The following is an 18,121-nucleotide window of genomic DNA, read 5'->3' on the forward strand; positions in this document are numbered from 1 at the left end:
CAGTCCCTATAGGAGGTAGCAGTCCCTATAGCAGGTATCAGTCCCTATAGCAGGTAGCAGTCCCTATAGCAGGTAGCAGTCCCTATAGCAGTCCCTATAGGAGGCAGCAGTCCCTATAGGAGGTAGCAGTCCCTATAGGAGGCAGCAGTCCATATAGCAGGTAGCAGTCCCGATAGCAGTCCCTATAGGAGGTAGCAGTCCCTATAGCAGGTAGCAGTCCATATAGGAGGTAGCAGTCCCTGTAGCAGGTAGCAGTCCCTATAGTAGGTAGCAGTCCCTATAGCAGGTAGCAGTCCCTATAGGAGGTAGCAGTCCCTATAGCAGGTAGCAGTCCCTATAGCAGGTAGCAGTCCCTATAGCAGGTAGCAGTCCCTATAGCAGGTAGCAGTCCCTATAGGAGGTAGCAGTCCCTATAGCAGGTAGCAGTCCCTATAGGAGGTAGCAGTCCCTATAGCAGGTAGCAGTCCCTATAGGAGGTAGCAGTCCCTATAGCAGGTAGCAGTCCCTATAGCAGGTAGCAGTCCCTATAGCAGTCCCTATAGCAGGTAGCAGTCCCTATAGCAGATAGCAGTCCCTATAGCAGGTATCAGTCCCTATAGCAGGTAGCAGTCCCTATAGCAGGTAGCAGTCCCTATAGCAGGTAGCAGTCCCTATAGCAGTCCCTATAGCAGGTAGCAGTCCCTATAGGAGGTAGCAGTCCATATAGCAGGTAGCAGTCCCTATAGCAGTCCCTATAGGAGGTAGCAGTCCCTATAGCAGGTATCAGTCCCTATAGCAGGTAGCAGTCCCTATAGCAGGTAGCAGTCCCTATAGCAGTCCCTATAGGAGGCAGCAGTCCCTATAGGAGGTAGCAGTCCCTATAGGAGGCAGCAGTCCCTATAGCAGGTAGCAGTCCCGATAGCAGTCCCTATAGGAGGTAGCAGTCCCTATAGCAGGTAGCAGTCCATATAGGAGGTAGCAGTCCCTGTAGCAGGTAGCAGTCCCTATAGGAGGTAGCAGTCTCTATAGGAGGTAGCTGTCCCTGTAGCAGGTAGCAGTCCCTATAGCAGGTAGCAGTCCCTATAGGAGGTAGCAGTCCCTGTAGCAGGTAGCAGTCCCTAAAGTAGGTAGCAGTCCCTTTGTGTTGTGGAAATTGTTTGTAAATTAGTTTCACCCAGCTGACAGAAACTGGAGGTGTGGCCTTTGTGCATGTGGCTTTTGTAGTTAAGTGGGCACTTGTGACAGTTTTTCTGTTAAATACCAGCTTGTTCACTGTTGGAATCATTCTGATGACAAACAGCAGAGAGGGTAGGATCTTTTAACTGAATAATACTGTGTACACCATTTTGAAGTGTGTGACTAAATTGTGTTGTCCTGGAGTTTTTCGCAGAGGGATCCAGGGATCCACCTAGTGCCAAGTATCCCATATTTCACTCCACTCTGCCACTTCTCTACTATCCCGCTTCCCCCCTACTCCCTTCAACCTTCTTCCTGGCACTCCTGACATTACAATGTGTCTCATACCTATATCCACAATCTGCTCCTCCAGAACAGATTCAACCCACCCACGGCAGTTTGCTAGCAACCCGGCTAATCTCTCCTACCCTCCTACAGCCACTAATACACCTGTCACAGTACGTGGAGGCTTATGGAATTGTCAATCAGCAGTCAAGAAAGCTGACTTCATTACTGCCTACACCCATAGTCAAAATCTGCAGCTCCTGGCTCTAACTAAGACTTGGATAACTCCCAATAACTCATCAACACCTGCAGCATTATCTACAAACTATAACTTCACTCACACACCTCGACCTTCCAGACGGGGTGGAGGCACTGGCCTCATGACATCTCCTTCATGGGCTACAAACTTAACACCACTCCCAGATCTGTCACTCTCCTCTCTCAAATATCATGCAGTATCTGTCTCTGATCCTTTCATTCTCACCATTGTTACACTCTATCGCCCTCCAGGTCCCCTCGATCACTTCACTGTTGAGCTGGACATGCTTCTAAGCTCCTTACCGGAAGATGGTACCCCTCTCCTTCTATTGGGCGACTTCAACCTGCCTGACTCATCTCAGTCGGTCCCAGTGGTCTCCCTCCTACAATCCTTTGACCTGACTCCCACTGCCATGCCTCCCACCCACAAAGCAGGCAACTCCTTGGATCTCATATTTCCCCGTAACTCCAGCATCATTAACACCACGGTAACTCCCCTACATGTATCTGACCATTCCTTCATATCCTTCTCACTAACTCTCATGCTTAACTGAAAGGTCTTCACCCCAACTCAAACAGTCTCACTCAGACGCAACCTGCCCTCCCTATCCCCCTCCACCCTCTCCTCTGACATACTATCCGCTCTACCTTAGAGTGACACCTTCTTTGCTCTCCCCACAGAGATGGCAACCTCCACCCTCCTCTCAGCCCTTGCAACCTCCTTCGACAAGCTCTGTCCCCTAATTGAGAAACCTGCCCGCCATTCCCCTCCCAGTCCATGGCTGACAGATGCAGTGAGAGAACAAAGACAGGTCCTGAGAGCAGCTGAGAGGAAGTATAGAAAGTCACGCCTCACTGCTGACATCGACACATATCACAACCTCTTGTTAACATTCTTCAAAACCATTACTAATGCCAAAGCTTCTTTCTTTCACCATAGGATCGAGGCCTCTGCCAAGAATCTTCGCAAACTGCATGCTACCATGTCCTCCCTCCTCACTCCCCCCCCCACTCCCTCCTCCCTCATCTTTCTCTGTCGAAGACTTTGCGATCTTCTTTGAGGAAAAAGTGGAGAACATCCGCAGCTCCTTCTCCCAACCCCCACCCATTCCAAACACTGAATCGAGAACCTCATCCCTCCTATAGCAGGTAGCAGTCCCTATAGCAGGTAGCAGTCCCTATAGCAGGTAGCAGTCCCTATAGAAGTCCCTATAGCAGGTAGCAGTCCCTATAGCAGGTAGCAGTCCCTATAGAAGTCCCTATAGCAGGTAGCAGTCCCTATAGGAGGTAGCAGTCCCTATAGGAGGTAGAAGTCCTTATAGGAGGTAGCAGTCCCTATAGAAGTCCCTATAGCAGGTAGCAGTCCCAATATCAGTCCCTATAGGAGGTAGCAGTCCCTATATGAGGTAGCAGTCCCTATAGGAGGTAGCAGTCCCTATAGGAGGTAGCAGTCCCTATAGCAGTCCCTATATGAGGTAGCAGTCCCTATAGCAGCCCCTATAGGATGTAGCAGTCCCTATAGGAGGTAGCAGTCCCTATATGAGGTAGCAGTCCATATAGCAGTCCCTATATGAGGTAGCAGTCCCTATAGCAGCCCCTATAGGATGTAGCAGTCCCTATAGGAGGTAGCAGTCCCTATATGAGGTAGCAGTCCATATAGCAGTCCCTATAGGAGGTACCAGTCCCTATAACAGGTAGCAGTCCCTATAGAAGTCCCTATAGGAGGTAGCAGTCCCTATAGCAGTCCCTATATGAGGTAGCAGTCCCTATAGGAGGTAGCAGTCCCTATAGGAGGTAGCAGTCCCTATAGGAGGTAGCAGTCCCTATAGAAGTCCCTATAGGAGGTAGCAGTCCCTATATGAGGTAGCAGTCCCTATAGGAGGTAGCAGTCCCTATAGGAGGTAGCAGTCCCTATAGCAGTCCCTATATGAGGTAGCAGTCCCTATAGCAGCCCCTATAGGATGTAGCAGTCCCTATAGGAGGTAGCAGTCCCTATATGAGGTAGCAGTCCATATAGCAGTCCCTATATGAGGTAGCAGTCCCTATAGCAGCCCCTATAGGATGTAGCAGTCCCTATAGGAGGTAGCAGTCCCTATATGAGGTAGCAGTCCATATAGCAGTCCCTATATGAGGTAGCAGTCCCTATAGGAGGTACCAGTCCCTATAACAGGTAGCAGTCCCTATAGAAGTCCCGATAGGAGGTAGCAGTCCCTATAGCAGTCCCTATATGAGGTAGCAGTCCCTATAGGAGGTAGCAGTCCCTATAGCAGTCCCTATAGCAAGTAGCAGTCCCTATAGGAGGTTGTCACACCTGGGGGAGAGAACGCCACAGCACTCCCAGGTCAGGTCAGACCTGGGAGAGAGAACACTACATATATGATGTGAACATTGGTCCCCTACCTGCTGACATTGGTCCCCTACCTCCTGACATTGGTGCCCTACCTCCCTCTAGTGGCCAGACTAGCCTGTTGGTACAGGCGGCCATCTTATTTTGGTTCCAAGTTATTGAATTAGTGTCTAATTATTTATTATCTTGGGCCATCCCTGTCTGTGTGTGATGTCGTCTCCCTGTCTGGTTGTTATGTGTGATTATGTCTTCTGTGTTTAGGTTAGGTTATTCATAGTGTGTGTTGATGTTGGTATTCTAGGTTTGCCTGGCTGCTACCAGGTGTTGCTCGTCACAATTAGTCTGTGTATTTAAGTGTGGATTTGTCATCACCTCCCTGTGGCGTCATTGTCTCATGTACCCTCCTTGCTTCCTCCAAGTCCTCGTGTCCCCCTGCCCGTTGTGTCTCCTGTCGTCTCCCTTGCTTTGTTGTTTTGTATTGAGAAGTGTTTGTAAGTAGATTCAGTATTTTATTTGTATTGCACTTGGTTCTCAAGTAAACTTCCCTTCTCCAAGCATCGATCCTCGTCTCTGCCTCCGTTCCCTCTCTGCAATTGCGTTTTCACCCTCACAGCATGTCTAATTGTAACAGAATGACGCCACCATTAAAAAACGCAGCAGAAAGGGCAATCGATACCATAACGATCGTCCAGAGCCTGATGGCCGGAGACATGCAGCGTTACTCACCTGCCAAGTGGGTGTTCCTGCTCCAGATGATCGACAGGGTCGCCACGGAGAGTCCGACACTGGAGCCAGCGATGCGGGAGATGGCCGAACGTGTTGCTGCCCTCATGGATGAGTATAAGCCGGAGGCTAAGGTAGCTAGCCTGCCGAATAGTATCAGGCTCACGGTCAGCCTAGAGCCCCCCACCGCCGTTGAGGCTGCTCAGATGTCCATCGCTGATCGGATGACCATAGCTAACTAGACGTCCACAGCTAGCACAGCTCCGCCCGTTAGCTCCGCTCCTATAGCTAACCAGACGTCCACAGCTAACACAGCTCCGCCCGTTAGCTCCGCTCCTATAGCTAACCGGTCGTCCCCAGTTAGCACAGCTCCGCCTGTTAGCTCCGCTCCTATAGCTAACCAGACGTCCACAGCTAGCACAGCTCCGCCCATTAGCTCCGCTCCTATAGCTAACCAGACGTCCACAGCTAGCACAGCTCCGCCTGTTAGCTCCGCTCCTATAGCTAACCAGACGTCCCCAGCTAACACAGCTCCGCCCGTTAGCTCCGCCCGTTAACTCCGCTCCTATAGCTAACCAGACGTCCTCAACTAGCATTTCCCCCACAGTGAGTAAAAGGCTTGAGCTCTGTTTAAAAGCTACAGTAAAAGGCTTGAGCTCCGTTTAAAAGATACAGTAAAACACTTGAGCTTGGTTTAAAAGATACAGTAAAACACTTGACCTTGGTTTAAAAGATACAGTAAAACACTTGAGCTTGGTTTAAAAGCTACAGTAAAAGGCTTGAGCTCGGTGATAAAGTAAAAGGCTTGAGCTCGGTTTAAAAGCTACAGTAAAAGGCTTGAGCTCTGTGATACAGTAAAAGGCTTGAGCTCGGTTTAAAAGCTACAGTAAAAGGCTTGAGCTCGGTTTAAAAGCTACAGTAAAATAGGCGGCTAGGTGGTGTAGTGGGCAAGACGCTCGCCACCAACGCAGGAGACGCTGGGTTCGAGCCCAGCTCTTGGCGTTGCTACCAGCTTGGCTGGTCGTTCATACTAACACAATTGGCAGTGTTAGGGGTGGGAAAGCTGGTGGGTTGGTCCTGGTTGTTGTAAACAGCGACTCCTACAGTTCGGTCGGGGCGCCTGCTTAGCGAGGAAAGGATCTAAGGGGGGTAGTGTGATCCTTCCACACGTTACACCCTCTCAGTGAGAGTCCGCACTGCCAGGTGAAAAGAAGCAGTTGATTGGCTACACATGTGTCGGAGGAAGCATGTGATAGCCTCCACTCTCCCAGACCGACTGTAGGGGGTAGGTGCGCAGCGACCAGAAAGGGGATTGGGAATTGGCATAACGACTAACATTGGGATGGAAGAAAAACGGAGGAAAAAGGAGGGGGAAAAAGATCAAAAAAGTTTAAATAAAAAAAAAAGCTACAGTAAATGGCTTGAGCTCTGTAAATATAGTACAGGAAGATAAAGAGAAGAGGTGGGAGGAGAAGAAGAATTTGATGGCCTTTGTAGCAAGAGTGATAAATGGAACAGCTACGATTAAGAGTAAAACTGAAAGGATCAAAATAATTGTCAAAGTAGCAGTACAACATCTGGATATGAAGGGTTTGAAATGGGAGGAAGTAGAAAGCGAGCTGAACAAGGGGATTGTGATAAATCAAAAAGTCCAGAGTTCTAACTCTTATTTCATGGATGTGAAATGTCCAGGATGCCACAAGATAACGACGGTGCTCAGTCATGCCCAGACGGAGGTGCTGTGTGTGGGCTGCTCCACAGTCCTGTCAGCCCCCAGGAGGAGGTGCTGTGTGTGGGCTGCTCCACAGTCCTGTCAGCCCCCAGGAGGAGGTGCTGTGTGTGGGCTGCTCCACAGTCCTGTCAGCCCCCAGGAGGAGGTGCTGTGTGTGGGCTGCTCCACAGTCCTCTGTCAGCCCAACTAATAAAGAAACTTGAAACTTGAGGAGGTGAAGCACGTCTCACAGAGGGGTGCTGCTCAGTCAGGAGGAAGCAGCATTAGCTGCACTCCATGATGGTGAACGGGAGAGTAAAATTACTGCCAAGTAAGGCAAGGAAAGAAAGTGTTGATTTAGTGGATGAATTTTAAACGAAGAGGACTGATGGGATCAAATATGACAAAACGGACATTGTAGGAGGTAAATGATACCAGAAGAGGGCAGTAATGCAACGTCAAGGATGCAAGCTGCCGTTAAAACCGTAAGAACCAGGAACCAAGTGTGAGCACAGAGACAAAACAGGGTATTTGTTACACAATTCAAATAAACATAACATTTTATTATCGACAGCATGCGTTTGTCTTTTATGCATCTGTAAATGGGCTTAACCAGCATACATGTACAAAGACAAAGGCCTATGTTTGGCTAGCATGACCACATGTGGGGACCAGGCCTAAATCAATTAAGAAGGTTAGGGGTAATAATTACAATTCAGATGTTAACCCCTTAACCAGACACAACTATCCACCACTCAGATAACCCCTTAACCAGACACAACTATCCACAACTCAGATAACCCCTTAACCAGACACAACTATCTATCCACAACTCAGATAACCCCTTAACCAGACACAACTATCCACCACTCAGATAACCCCTTAACCAGACACAAATATCCACCACTCAGATAACCCCTTAGCCAGACACAACTATCCACCACTCAGATAACCCCTTAACCAGACACAAATATCCACCACTCAGATAACCCCTTAGCCAGACACAACTATCCACCACTCAGATAACCCCTTAACCAGACACAAATATCCACCACTCAGATAACCCCTTAACCAGCGAAGAGCCTCTCCTCTGTCCTGATTCTCCTAGATCTATCTGCAGCCTTCGACACAGTCAACCATCAGATCCTCCTCGCGGCCCTCGCAGGAATGGGAGTGGCTGGCTCTGCGCTGACATGGCTGACATCATACCTCAATGACCGCTCCTACCAATTGTCATGGAGAGGGACCCTGTCGGCTGTCGGCCACCGCCCCCTGCGGACGGGTGTCCCCCAGGGCTCGGTCCTAGGACCCCTTCTCTTCTCCCTCTACACTAAATCACTGGGTAACTGGTAATCATTGTTATGCCGATGATACTCAACTCTTCTTCTCCTTCCCTCCCTCAGATATCCACGTCTCTGAGCGGATCTCGGCCTATCTGTCCGACATCTCCGCCTGGATGACGACCAACCACCTCAAACTGAACCTAAGCTAAACAGAATTGCTCCACCTGCCGGCCAAATCCTTTCCATCATAGGCGAGAATGCAGCTGTGACCGCGTCCCCGACCGCTGTGGTATAATATAATATCCTCATGTAAATATACTCCCCTCCCCTGTGTCCCCCTTACCTGTGCCCCCCCCCCTCTCTGTGGAATAAGACATTCCCCTCCCCTTTCTCCCCAAACCTGTACCCCCCCCCCCATCTGACCTATCAAATGGGACCACACCCCCCCCTTGTTACCTATATAGATCTCCTTCCGAGATCTATCGAGGTCTTCTTACCTGGGTCATTTCAGCTGATCACCTGGGGGAAGCCCTCAGCCATTCTCTCTATGTACTTACTATCTGTTTGGTTAATAAACCTTGTTATTATCCAAACCTCGGTTGACTGAGAACATTCTTCATCAGGATATCTACAAATATCCCACACCGCCAAGAACCTTGGTGTTGTCCTCGACGACCAGTTAAACTTCTCTGCTCACATTGCAGCGACAACCAGAACCTGCAGATTCCTCCTGAGCAACGTCAGAAGGATCCGCCCCTTCCTGACAAAAGAAGCCACCCAACTCCTCGTCCAATCAACAGTCATCTCCCGCCTCGACTACTGCAACTCACTGCTCGCTGGCCTCCCGGCCACTGCCACCAAGCCTCTTCAACTCATTCAGAACGCAGCGGCCCGCCTGATCTCAAACCTACCGAAGTCGGCCCATGTCACCCCATTTCTTAGGGACCTGCACTGGCTCCCCATTGCTGCACGAATCCGCTTCAAGGCCCTCGACCTAGCATACCGTGCGGCAAAGGGAAACGCTCCCGCCTACCTCCGGTCAATGGTCTCTAACTACACACCCTCAAGACCCCTACGCTCTGCATCTTCTGGCCGCCTCAGACCTATTCCTATCCAAGCTCCGGGAGGGTCATCAAAGAGAAGTCGCCTATTCTCAGTCCTTGCCCCACAATGGTGGAATGAACTACCCACCCCAGTTAGGAAAAAAATTGAAAAAAAAAAAAAAATCTAACCCTAACTAACCTTACTGTCATGCACTTATAATAACCTAATAAACTAACCTACACTGTAACACGCAACACTTTGATGAACATTGTTACTCAGCTGATAGAGTTGTACCCTTCCTGATGACTTGTCGTACAGAACTTGTAAGTCGCTTTGGATAAAAGCGTCAGCTAAATGACTAAATGTAAATGTAAAACCAGACACAACTATCCACAACTCAGATAACCCCTTAACCAGACACAACTATCCACCACTCAGATAACCCCTTAAAACCCCTTTAGACCTACAACACTGGCTAATAATGCATCATATAGCCTGTATATACACACAAATGTGTTTCCCGGTTTCAATGGGTTAACCAGACACAACTATCCACAACTCAGATAACCCCTTAACCAGACACAACTATCCAAAATTCTATGCCACAAGATGTTATTATAAATAGAAGTTCTGTGAAGATGAGACATAGGGTTCTGTGAAGATTTTAGATTTTTTTTATTTTGATTTGATTGAAGTTTATTTCAAATATTCAACATAACAAACAAACATCAAGTACATATATAGCCTTAAGCTGTTCAAATAATAAATGTATATATAAAAAAAAAAAAAATCAAACAACATTTCTTTTTTGAGGCATAGATGAGACATAGAGTTCTGTGAAGATGAGACATAGGGTTCTGTGAAGGTAAGACATAGGATTCTGTGAAGATGAGACATAGGGTTCTGTGAAGATGAGACATAGGGTTCTGTGAAGGTGAGACATAGGGTTCTGTGAAGGTGAGACATAGGGTTCTGTGAAGATGAGACATAGGGTTCTGTGAAGGTGAGACATAGGGTTCTGTGAAGGTGAGACAGGGTTCTGTGAAGGTGAGACATAGGGTTCTGTAAAGATGAGACAGGGTTCTGTGAAGGTGAGACATAGGGTTCTGTGAAGGTGAGACATATGGTTCTGTGAAGGTGAGACATAGGGTTCTGTGAATGTGAGACATATGGTTCTGTGAAGGTGAGAAATATGGTTCTGTGAAGGTGAGACATAGGGTTCTGTGAAGGTGAGACATAGGGTTCTGTGAGGGTGAGACAGGGTTCTGTGAAAACTGCCACACAGAGACATTTTCACCAAATCACAGTAAATTCCACCTAAACTGTACAACTCAGCTCAAGTCTTATTTCTAGTAGTCTAACTGTCCCCTAAACACGTCCTGTGAAGAGAACAGGAGTGGTCTCCACAGATTGGGACACGCCCCTGTACAACCGGTTTACCTGGGCAGGTATCAGGCAGCAGTTGATTCGCAGGAAGGATATGACTGACTAACCCATAATAGAGTGGCCAGGGGCAAGGAAGGGTGTGGTTATGAGATAGAGAGAGAGAGAGAGGGAGGGCTGCTTCTCTTAGCTCATTCACTTCCTGGAAGAGCGCCATGCAGTTGGAACTATGAGGAATGTTGTGGACCTTTGACACAAGTCAGGAAAGCTGTTCAGAGGTAAGACTAACACCATGTCTCCCCCTGTCTCTCTCTCTCTCTCGCTCTGTCTCTCTCTCGCTCTGTCTCTCTCTCCCCTCTCTCTCTCTGTATGTCTCTCTCTCTGTCTGTCTATCTCTCTCTGTCTGTCTGTCTCTCTCTGTGTCTTTCTCTCTCTGTCTCTCTCTGTGTACTCTCTCTCTGTGTACTCTCTCTCTGTCTCTCTCTCTCTCTCTCTCTCTCTCTCTCTCTCTCTCAGACCTGTGACTGTTTCACTGTTGTTTACTAGTTATCAGTTTATCAGTTATGTATCTCCTAGGGGGTCGGCCTGTCTATCCAAAGTAATCTACTACACAGATTCCTTTCTACTACTTTTTCTTTCTACTTTCTCATTGAATGGATTCACCTACACATTCCAGTCTGTTTGTGATGTTAGTGTTGGTCTGTTAGTGTTGGTCTGTTAGTGATGGTCTGTTAGTGTTGGTCTGTTAGTGATGGTCTGTTAGTGATGGTCTCTTGGTCTGTTAGTGATGGTCTCGTGGTCTGTTAGTGATGGTATGTTAGTGATGGTCTCTTGGTCTGTTAGTGATGGTCTCTTGGTCTGTTAGTGATGGTCTGTTAGTGATGGTCTGTTAGTGATGGTCTCTTGGTCTGTTAGTGATGGTCTGTTAGTGATGGTCTCTTGGTCTGTTAGTGTTGGTCTGTTAGTGTTGGTCTGTTAGTGATGGTCTGTTAGTGATGGTCTGTTAGTGTTGGTCTGTTAGTGATGGTCTGTTAGTGATGGTCTCTTGGTCTGTTAGTGATGGTCTCTTGGTCTGTTAGTGATGGTCTCTTGGTCTGTTAGTGATGGTCTGATGGTCTGTTAGTGATGGTCTCTTGGTCTGTTAGTGATGGTCTGATGGTCTGTTAGTGATGGTCTGTTTGTGATGGTCTGATGGTCTGTTAGTGATGGTCTGTTAGTGATGGTCTGTTAGTGATGGTCTCTTGGTCTGTTAGTGATGGTCTGATGGTCTGTTAGTGATGGTCTGTTAGTGATGGTCTCTTGGTCTGTTAGTGATGGTCTGATGGTCTGTTAGTGATGGTCTCTTGGTCTGTTAGTGATGGTCTGATGGTCTGTTAGTGATGGTCTGTTAGTGATGGTCTCTTGGTCTGTTAGTGATGGTCTGATGGTCTGTTAGTGATGGTCTGTTTGTGATGGTCTGATGGTCTGTTAGTGATGGTCTGTTAGTGATGGTCTCTTGGTCTGTTAGTGATGGTCTGATGGTCTGTTAGTGATGGTCTGTTTGTGATGGTCTGATGGTCTGTTAGTGATGGTCTGTTAGTGATGGTCTGTTAGTGATGGTCTCTTGGTCTGTTAGTGATGGTCTGATGGTCTGTTAGTGATGGTCTGTTTGTGATGGTCTGATGGTCTGTTAGTGATGGTCTGTTTGTGATGGTCTGTTAGTGATGGTCTGTTACTAGTAGTGATGGTCTGTTTGTGATGGTCTGTTAGTGATGGTCTGTTTGTCCGCCAAAGGACTTTTTTTTTCTTTTTTTTTTTCATTATGACTTGTTTTCAACATTTTCTAGCGGAAGCCGAACTAGAATGGAGAAGTAAGACAACTCCTTCCCTCCACTAGTCTGAGGGTCCACCTTGGGCAAGTGTTAGTACCCTCTCTAGCCTCCCTACCTAGGGATACAGGGTGCTGCACTGCCTTGTGTGTGTGCGTAGGGATACGTAAAGGCTAAGGGAGAAAACCCTGAAAGAAAACCGCACTGCCTTGTGTGTGTAGGAATACACAAAGGCTAGGTCCTCACCGACAATGGGGTTACCTGTAAGGAAGGGCATCCGAGGTATACAAATAAAATTAGCTACAAACCAAAAATGATGACCCAGTCATCATCGCCTGTCCAACCTCACTGTAGTGGGAAAATTGGGACGTAAAACGAAGATGATGATGATGATGATGATGATGATTACACACAGTTCCTAGGGATGTTGCTGGTTGACTGTTCTAGTACCGTGGTGTTAATATTCAATATTTACTGATTTCAGAACTGTCTCTACAGAAGGTGAGCAGGTTAACAGAACTGTCTCTACAGAAGGTGAGCAGGTTAACAGAACTGTCTCTACAGAAGGTGAGCAGGTTAACAGAACTGTCTCTACAGAAGGTGAGCAGGTGAACAGAACTGTCTCTACAGAAGGTGAGCAGGTTAACAGAACTGTCTCTACAGAAGGTGAGCAGGTTAACAGAACTGTCTCTACAGAAGGTGAGCCGGTTAACAGAACTGTCTCTACAGAAGGTGAGCAGGTTAACAGAACTGTCTCTACAGAAGGTGAGCAGGTGAACAGAACTGTCTATAGAAGGTGAGCAGGTGAACAGAACTGTCTCTACAGAAGGTGAGCAGGTTAACAGAACTGTCTCTACAGAAGGTGAGCAGGTTAACAGAACTGTCTCTACAGAAGGTGAGCAGGTTAACAGTGTGAAACCTGGATTACATTAGATTAGATTACATTAGATTAAAATGTATTGTCATCATGCAGCACAAGTACAGTACAACAAAAATAAGTTTGTCATCCAACCAGAGTGCAAATGTAACAGTAAAGTGCAATAGTAATATATACAATGTACAGGAGATTAAACTGGGTATAAAATATATAAAGAGTACTACTAAGTAATAGTGCTAATGTATGTACAGAGTTGTAGTATTAATATGTACAGTGATACAGGTATAAAGACACGATGGTAGTAAGTCATACTGGCCAGCAGCGTAACTAGTAAGAGTAGGTAAGGGATATGTACAGATGTAGATATAGTAACTAATAATTTATTATTATTTATTATTATTATTATTATTTATTATTAATGGGATTTATTAAGTAATTTATTTTGCATTTATAAAAAAAAATGGACTTTATGGTGTTCTTGTTTTGTTCTTGACTTATTGTGATGTTTCTTCTTGACTTGTTTAAAGAAGACGTGTCTGGCTCATGGGGACATTAACGTGTGTTGTCGAGCCTTACAAATAAATTAGATTTGATTTGAATTTGATTAGTAAGAGTATGTAAGGGATATGTACAGATATAGATATAGTAACTAGTAAGAGTAGGTAAGGGATATGTGTAGAAGGGTGGATTATCGGGGCGGTCAGGTGGCGTAACGGAGATTGTGTTCGTCACCAAACCCCGGAGCGGCTAGATTCGCCTGTTCGAATCCAGCTCACAGCTCCGGGGTTGTCACCAGCTTGGCTGGCCGTTCACACTAATACAATTGGCAGTATTAGAGGGTGGGAGAAGCTGGCGGGGTGGGTCCGGGTCGTTGTAAACAGCGACTCCTACAGTTCGGTTGGGGGCGCCTGCTAAGCGCGGATAGGACTTGAGTGGGATAGTGTGATCCTTCCACATGCTACGCCCTCTCAATGAGAATCCGCGCTGCCAGGTGAAAAGAAGCGGTTGATTGGCTGGACGTGTGTCGGAGGAAGCCTCCACTCTCCCAGACCGACTGTGGGGGGTAAGTGCGCAGCGACCAGGAAGGGGATTGGGAATTGGCATAATGACTAACATTGGGATGGGAGAAAATCGGAGGAAAATGGAGGGGGAAAAAGATCAATAAAAAAAAAAAGAAAAAAAGAAGGGTGGATTATCCATACTTTATGGGAGTGGATGTACACTGTCACCAGGTAGTGGGAACGCAGCAGATCTGGGTCTGGCTGAGTCCCCGACTGTAGTACAGGAGTATTAGAGTTGAGATTTAGCAGAGGGAGTGGATGGGGCCTAGGATTTACTAACCTAGGGGTGGTGCGCTGGTCTTTCTTGCCCTCCAGGGCGACTCGCAGTAATTCCCCACACACCCAAACTTCCCCTAATACTTCCCGCACCCTCCCACACCCGATGACAGTAGTGATGGATGATATACTTTCTCCCCAAAGCAGTACTCTTCCTTGTTGACGAGCAGAGACCTGTTCCAATGATGCATAGGCAGGGGGTGGGAAAGGGTTAAACAATAATGTGCATTACCCGGAAAGGAAGGAATTAAGACAGAAGACACATTAACAGACACGCACACAGTGCTCCCATTTGTACGCCTCTCTTTATATATTCTTTTAGCATGCAATCAATACAAGGCAGTGAAGGCACTTTGCATGGCACTTAGATCTTTCACTCTACAGTAATGAAACCCGTCCCTTTAAGGGTTAAGATCAGGGAGCGAAATTAACTTTTTGACTCACCGGCCAGTGGCGGGTAGATGGGAAGAATCTACCCGCCAAGCATATTTCTTACCCGCCAACTTTTTTTTGATAATTCTTTTTTTAATTATTATTTTATATAGATTTTTTTTTTAATAAAATATATATATTATATAATCATACTTGTGGTTGTGTTATCTGCGAGACATCGCCACCTCGCTGTCTGCAAACAGCTCCACTGTCTGTGTGTATACTCAAGTGGCCTCCAGCTCCAGCAAGGATTCTCCGGGGGTGCAGCTGGACCCTAAACGCTACATTCAGCATGCAAAAGAATTCTCCGGCGCTGCACCTGGACCCTAGTCAGCAGCCCTCACTCATGCGATGTAAACCAGGGACTCGAATACGCATGTTGTTGTTGTAGCCAGGACATTGATGCCAAGAGCTATCTGTAGCTACTGCTGGATGGCGTTGGGACAACGCCTCAGTGAACTATTTAGTTTACTGCGACATTTCGTAGTGACTAGTTACCTAGCCAACGGAGGTATTATGCACTGGACTATTGCTGGAGGATTTGTTGATGTCGGGAGCTATCCGTAGCTAGCCGGCTGGATAACGTTACACAATGCCTCGTGTATTAAACTAAGTGAATAGTTGACTGGGTCATTTTGTAACGGTAGCTAACGTTATCTCACGAAGGTCCCACACTGACTAGACTAACGTCACGGTGAGGCAATAGCCTCTGTTTACATGCAGGCATACAGGGGTAGGAGCAGCAGTGCTAAGTGCTAACTAACGTCACGGTGACTCGGAGGCAATAGCCTCTGTTTACATGCAGCATACAGAAACAGGTGGGGAGGGGGTAGCAGCAGCAGTGCGCAGTGCGCGCTTCATGTCTGCTGAGACAGCGAGTGAGAACTCTGCTAAAGAATTTGATCATGATTTTCGGTTTTCACATGACTATTTGATTGAGCGCCACACGGCGCTCAGACGTCTCAGTGGGAGGCGCCAAACGTAAAAACTGAGCGCAAATGGCGGGTGGCGCTCTCTAATTTCGGTCCCTGGTTAAGATACTTTTCCATCCACCCGTAGGTAGGGAGAGAGGGGGGGAGAGAGAGAGAGGGTACGGGCGAGCTCCGCGAGCTACTCAATGGGATTTTATAATTGAACACACGTTTATCACACAACACATTTAACCAAAAGACAGTGGGCCCACACTCGAAACAAAAGTCCTATCTAAGCCGGCATTCCCGAAAAATAATAAACGTCGGGACGCCCCTAGTCACTGCTACCAGTGTCGGTTCAAAGTACTTATTCTCTTCGCCCTTAAAGGGCACGCTCTCGACAAAGAGAATGTTCGCCGATAAAGTTCCAGCGCTCGGAGCGCTAACTGGACCTGGCTTGAGTGTACTAACCAAGGGCTGGCCTGCTCTCACACCGAACGTCCGTGTGGTGAGATGGCCGTCGAACAGTCCCGTGATAGCAGGAGGTGGGCTGGGTTGACGTTAGGCAGGTGACTGCTGGAGGTCGTCGGCTAGGAGAAGGCTGGAGGTGGGTGCAGTCCGGCGACGTCCGTTGCGGTGTCCGCTGCTGGGCTGGGAGAGGTGGAGCGACACGCGAGCTAAACTGTGATACTAGGCCTATTTGAAGCTAAGCTGTGGGTCGGTGTGACCCCCTGTCCTTTCGCCTATACTTTAGCTAAAACGCAACGTGTGCAGTATCCACAGCACTCTCCGGCAGTAGAACGTCTCCTTCTTTTTGTGGTTTCATTGCTGGGTTAAGTACTTCTATTCTATTCACATAATATGCTTACTTCATATATCTATTCACATATATGCTTACCACTTGTATCTATTGCTATGTCCGCCCACTACAATCACGCGAGCTGTCTAACGCTGATGTCGGGGAGGTTGCGACCCTCTCTGCGCCGCCCCCTATCTCCCTGTCTCCGGCTGTCTCGGAGCGCTGACCGGAGTGTTGAACGTCCCGTGATTAAGATGGGGAGGACGCAACCCTCTTTGTGCCGCCCCTGTGCCTCAAATAGATTCGCTATCAGCTCTATCTTTAATCTTTCAAAATGTTCAGTTGCTATTGAATGCACTGTTTCACTACACACATGAGTGCATGCTTACCACTGTCAGTCTGCAACACTACTATCACAGACATCTAAGAAGGGAGATCCCCCCTTGAATGGCCCTTCTAAGGTTTCTCTCCTCCACACTGCCTGTGGTGCTTTTTTCCCTATTGTTAGGTTTTAGTGAGTTTTTCCTTACCTTCGCGTGGGGTATGTCTGGGAGTGTTTGCACTCATTAATTTATTTGTATTTATCTTAAATTTGTTGGACCTTATGGTGTTCTTGTTTTGTTCTTGACTTATTGTTATGTTTCTTCTTGACTTGTTTAAAGAAGACGTATCCGGCCCATGGGGACATTAACGTGTGTTGTCGGGCCTTACAAATACATTTTATTTGATTTGAATCTTTGTTCAAAACGTATCTTTAGCATTAACTGGAAAGCTAAGCTATCGCATACTACATTACTAACCCGCCTCGTGACGGGGGTTGTATTCCGCATGCTTAATGTCCAGAGCTCCAGCTCTATGCGACCTCTTGCTTTTGTGAAAAAATGATGAAGAGGTAGTTCCGCTACAGGAGCCCCACCTTCAGCCAGTCCTTCTTCACCTGTTGTCACCCCTTGCCCAACGTCGCACCAGCTTCTCCTGGCGGCAGTCCAGTATCATGTCCCACTATTAAATGTCAATGTTAGGAGGTGGAGAGTGAGTTTACACAACGTTATCCTGAACACAGCAGTGAGCACAGTAGAGTACAAGGAATTAGGGTTAGACACATTGAATTATTGTTAGACATATTCAGGTGTCTACATACAGATATAGATATAGTAACTAGTAAGAGTAGGTAAGGGATATGTACAGATATAGATATAGTAACTAGTAAGAGTATAGGTAAGGGATATGTACAGATGTAGATATAGTAACTAGTAAGAGTAGGTAAGGGATATGTACCGATATACATGGCCGCCTAGTTATAGTTGAAAGTGGGGGTGCAAGATTCTTTTTTATTCTTTTTTTTTTCCTTTTTTTTATTTTTTTTGCAAGGGCAGATTTTTTTTTACATTTAATGAACACCTGTATGTGCAATTTCCTGCAATATAGAGCCTTCAATCTTGACCAAAATAAAGCTGCTCTTTTCACTATAAAACTCAGTTAAATATTGCAGTATGATAGCTATAATAATAATAACTTCACTGCGAGGGCTCTTTTAGCTAACGCTAGCTAGGCACGTATGATAGCCAATTACTATTATAATAATAATAATAACTTTCCCATCCTCCCAAAGCCCCTCCGGCCCTGTTCACATCCGCAGCGGCAGTACCAACAACAACAACAACAATTAATTGACGCTATCAATAGCCCCAGTGTGCGTGGCGGCTGAATGAATGAAAACTTTATTTAACAGATTGCAGAATTGGTACAATACAGTACGGCTCAATAC

At 46.9% G+C, this 18,121-nt stretch overlaps 1 protein-coding gene across 1 annotated transcript in view; it reads left to right on the forward strand.

Moving 5' to 3' along the window:
* Positions 1-10,359: 10,359 nt before the first annotated feature.
* The window catches only part of LOC311233781 (lipase member H-like), a 34,836-nt gene continuing 27,074 nt past the window's right edge, over positions 10,360-18,121 (forward strand). The window contains exon 1 of the mRNA XM_084320801.1: positions 10,360-10,467. The gene's annotated coding sequence lies outside the window, so the exon portion shown is untranslated. The remainder of the gene's footprint in view (positions 10,468-18,121) is intronic.

The sequence above is a fragment of the Notolepis coatsorum genome (assembly GCF_963971535.1).
Source record: "Notolepis coatsorum genome assembly, chromosome: 8".
NCBI classification, from domain to species: Eukaryota; Metazoa; Chordata; class Actinopteri; order Aulopiformes; family Paralepididae; genus Notolepis; species Notolepis coatsorum.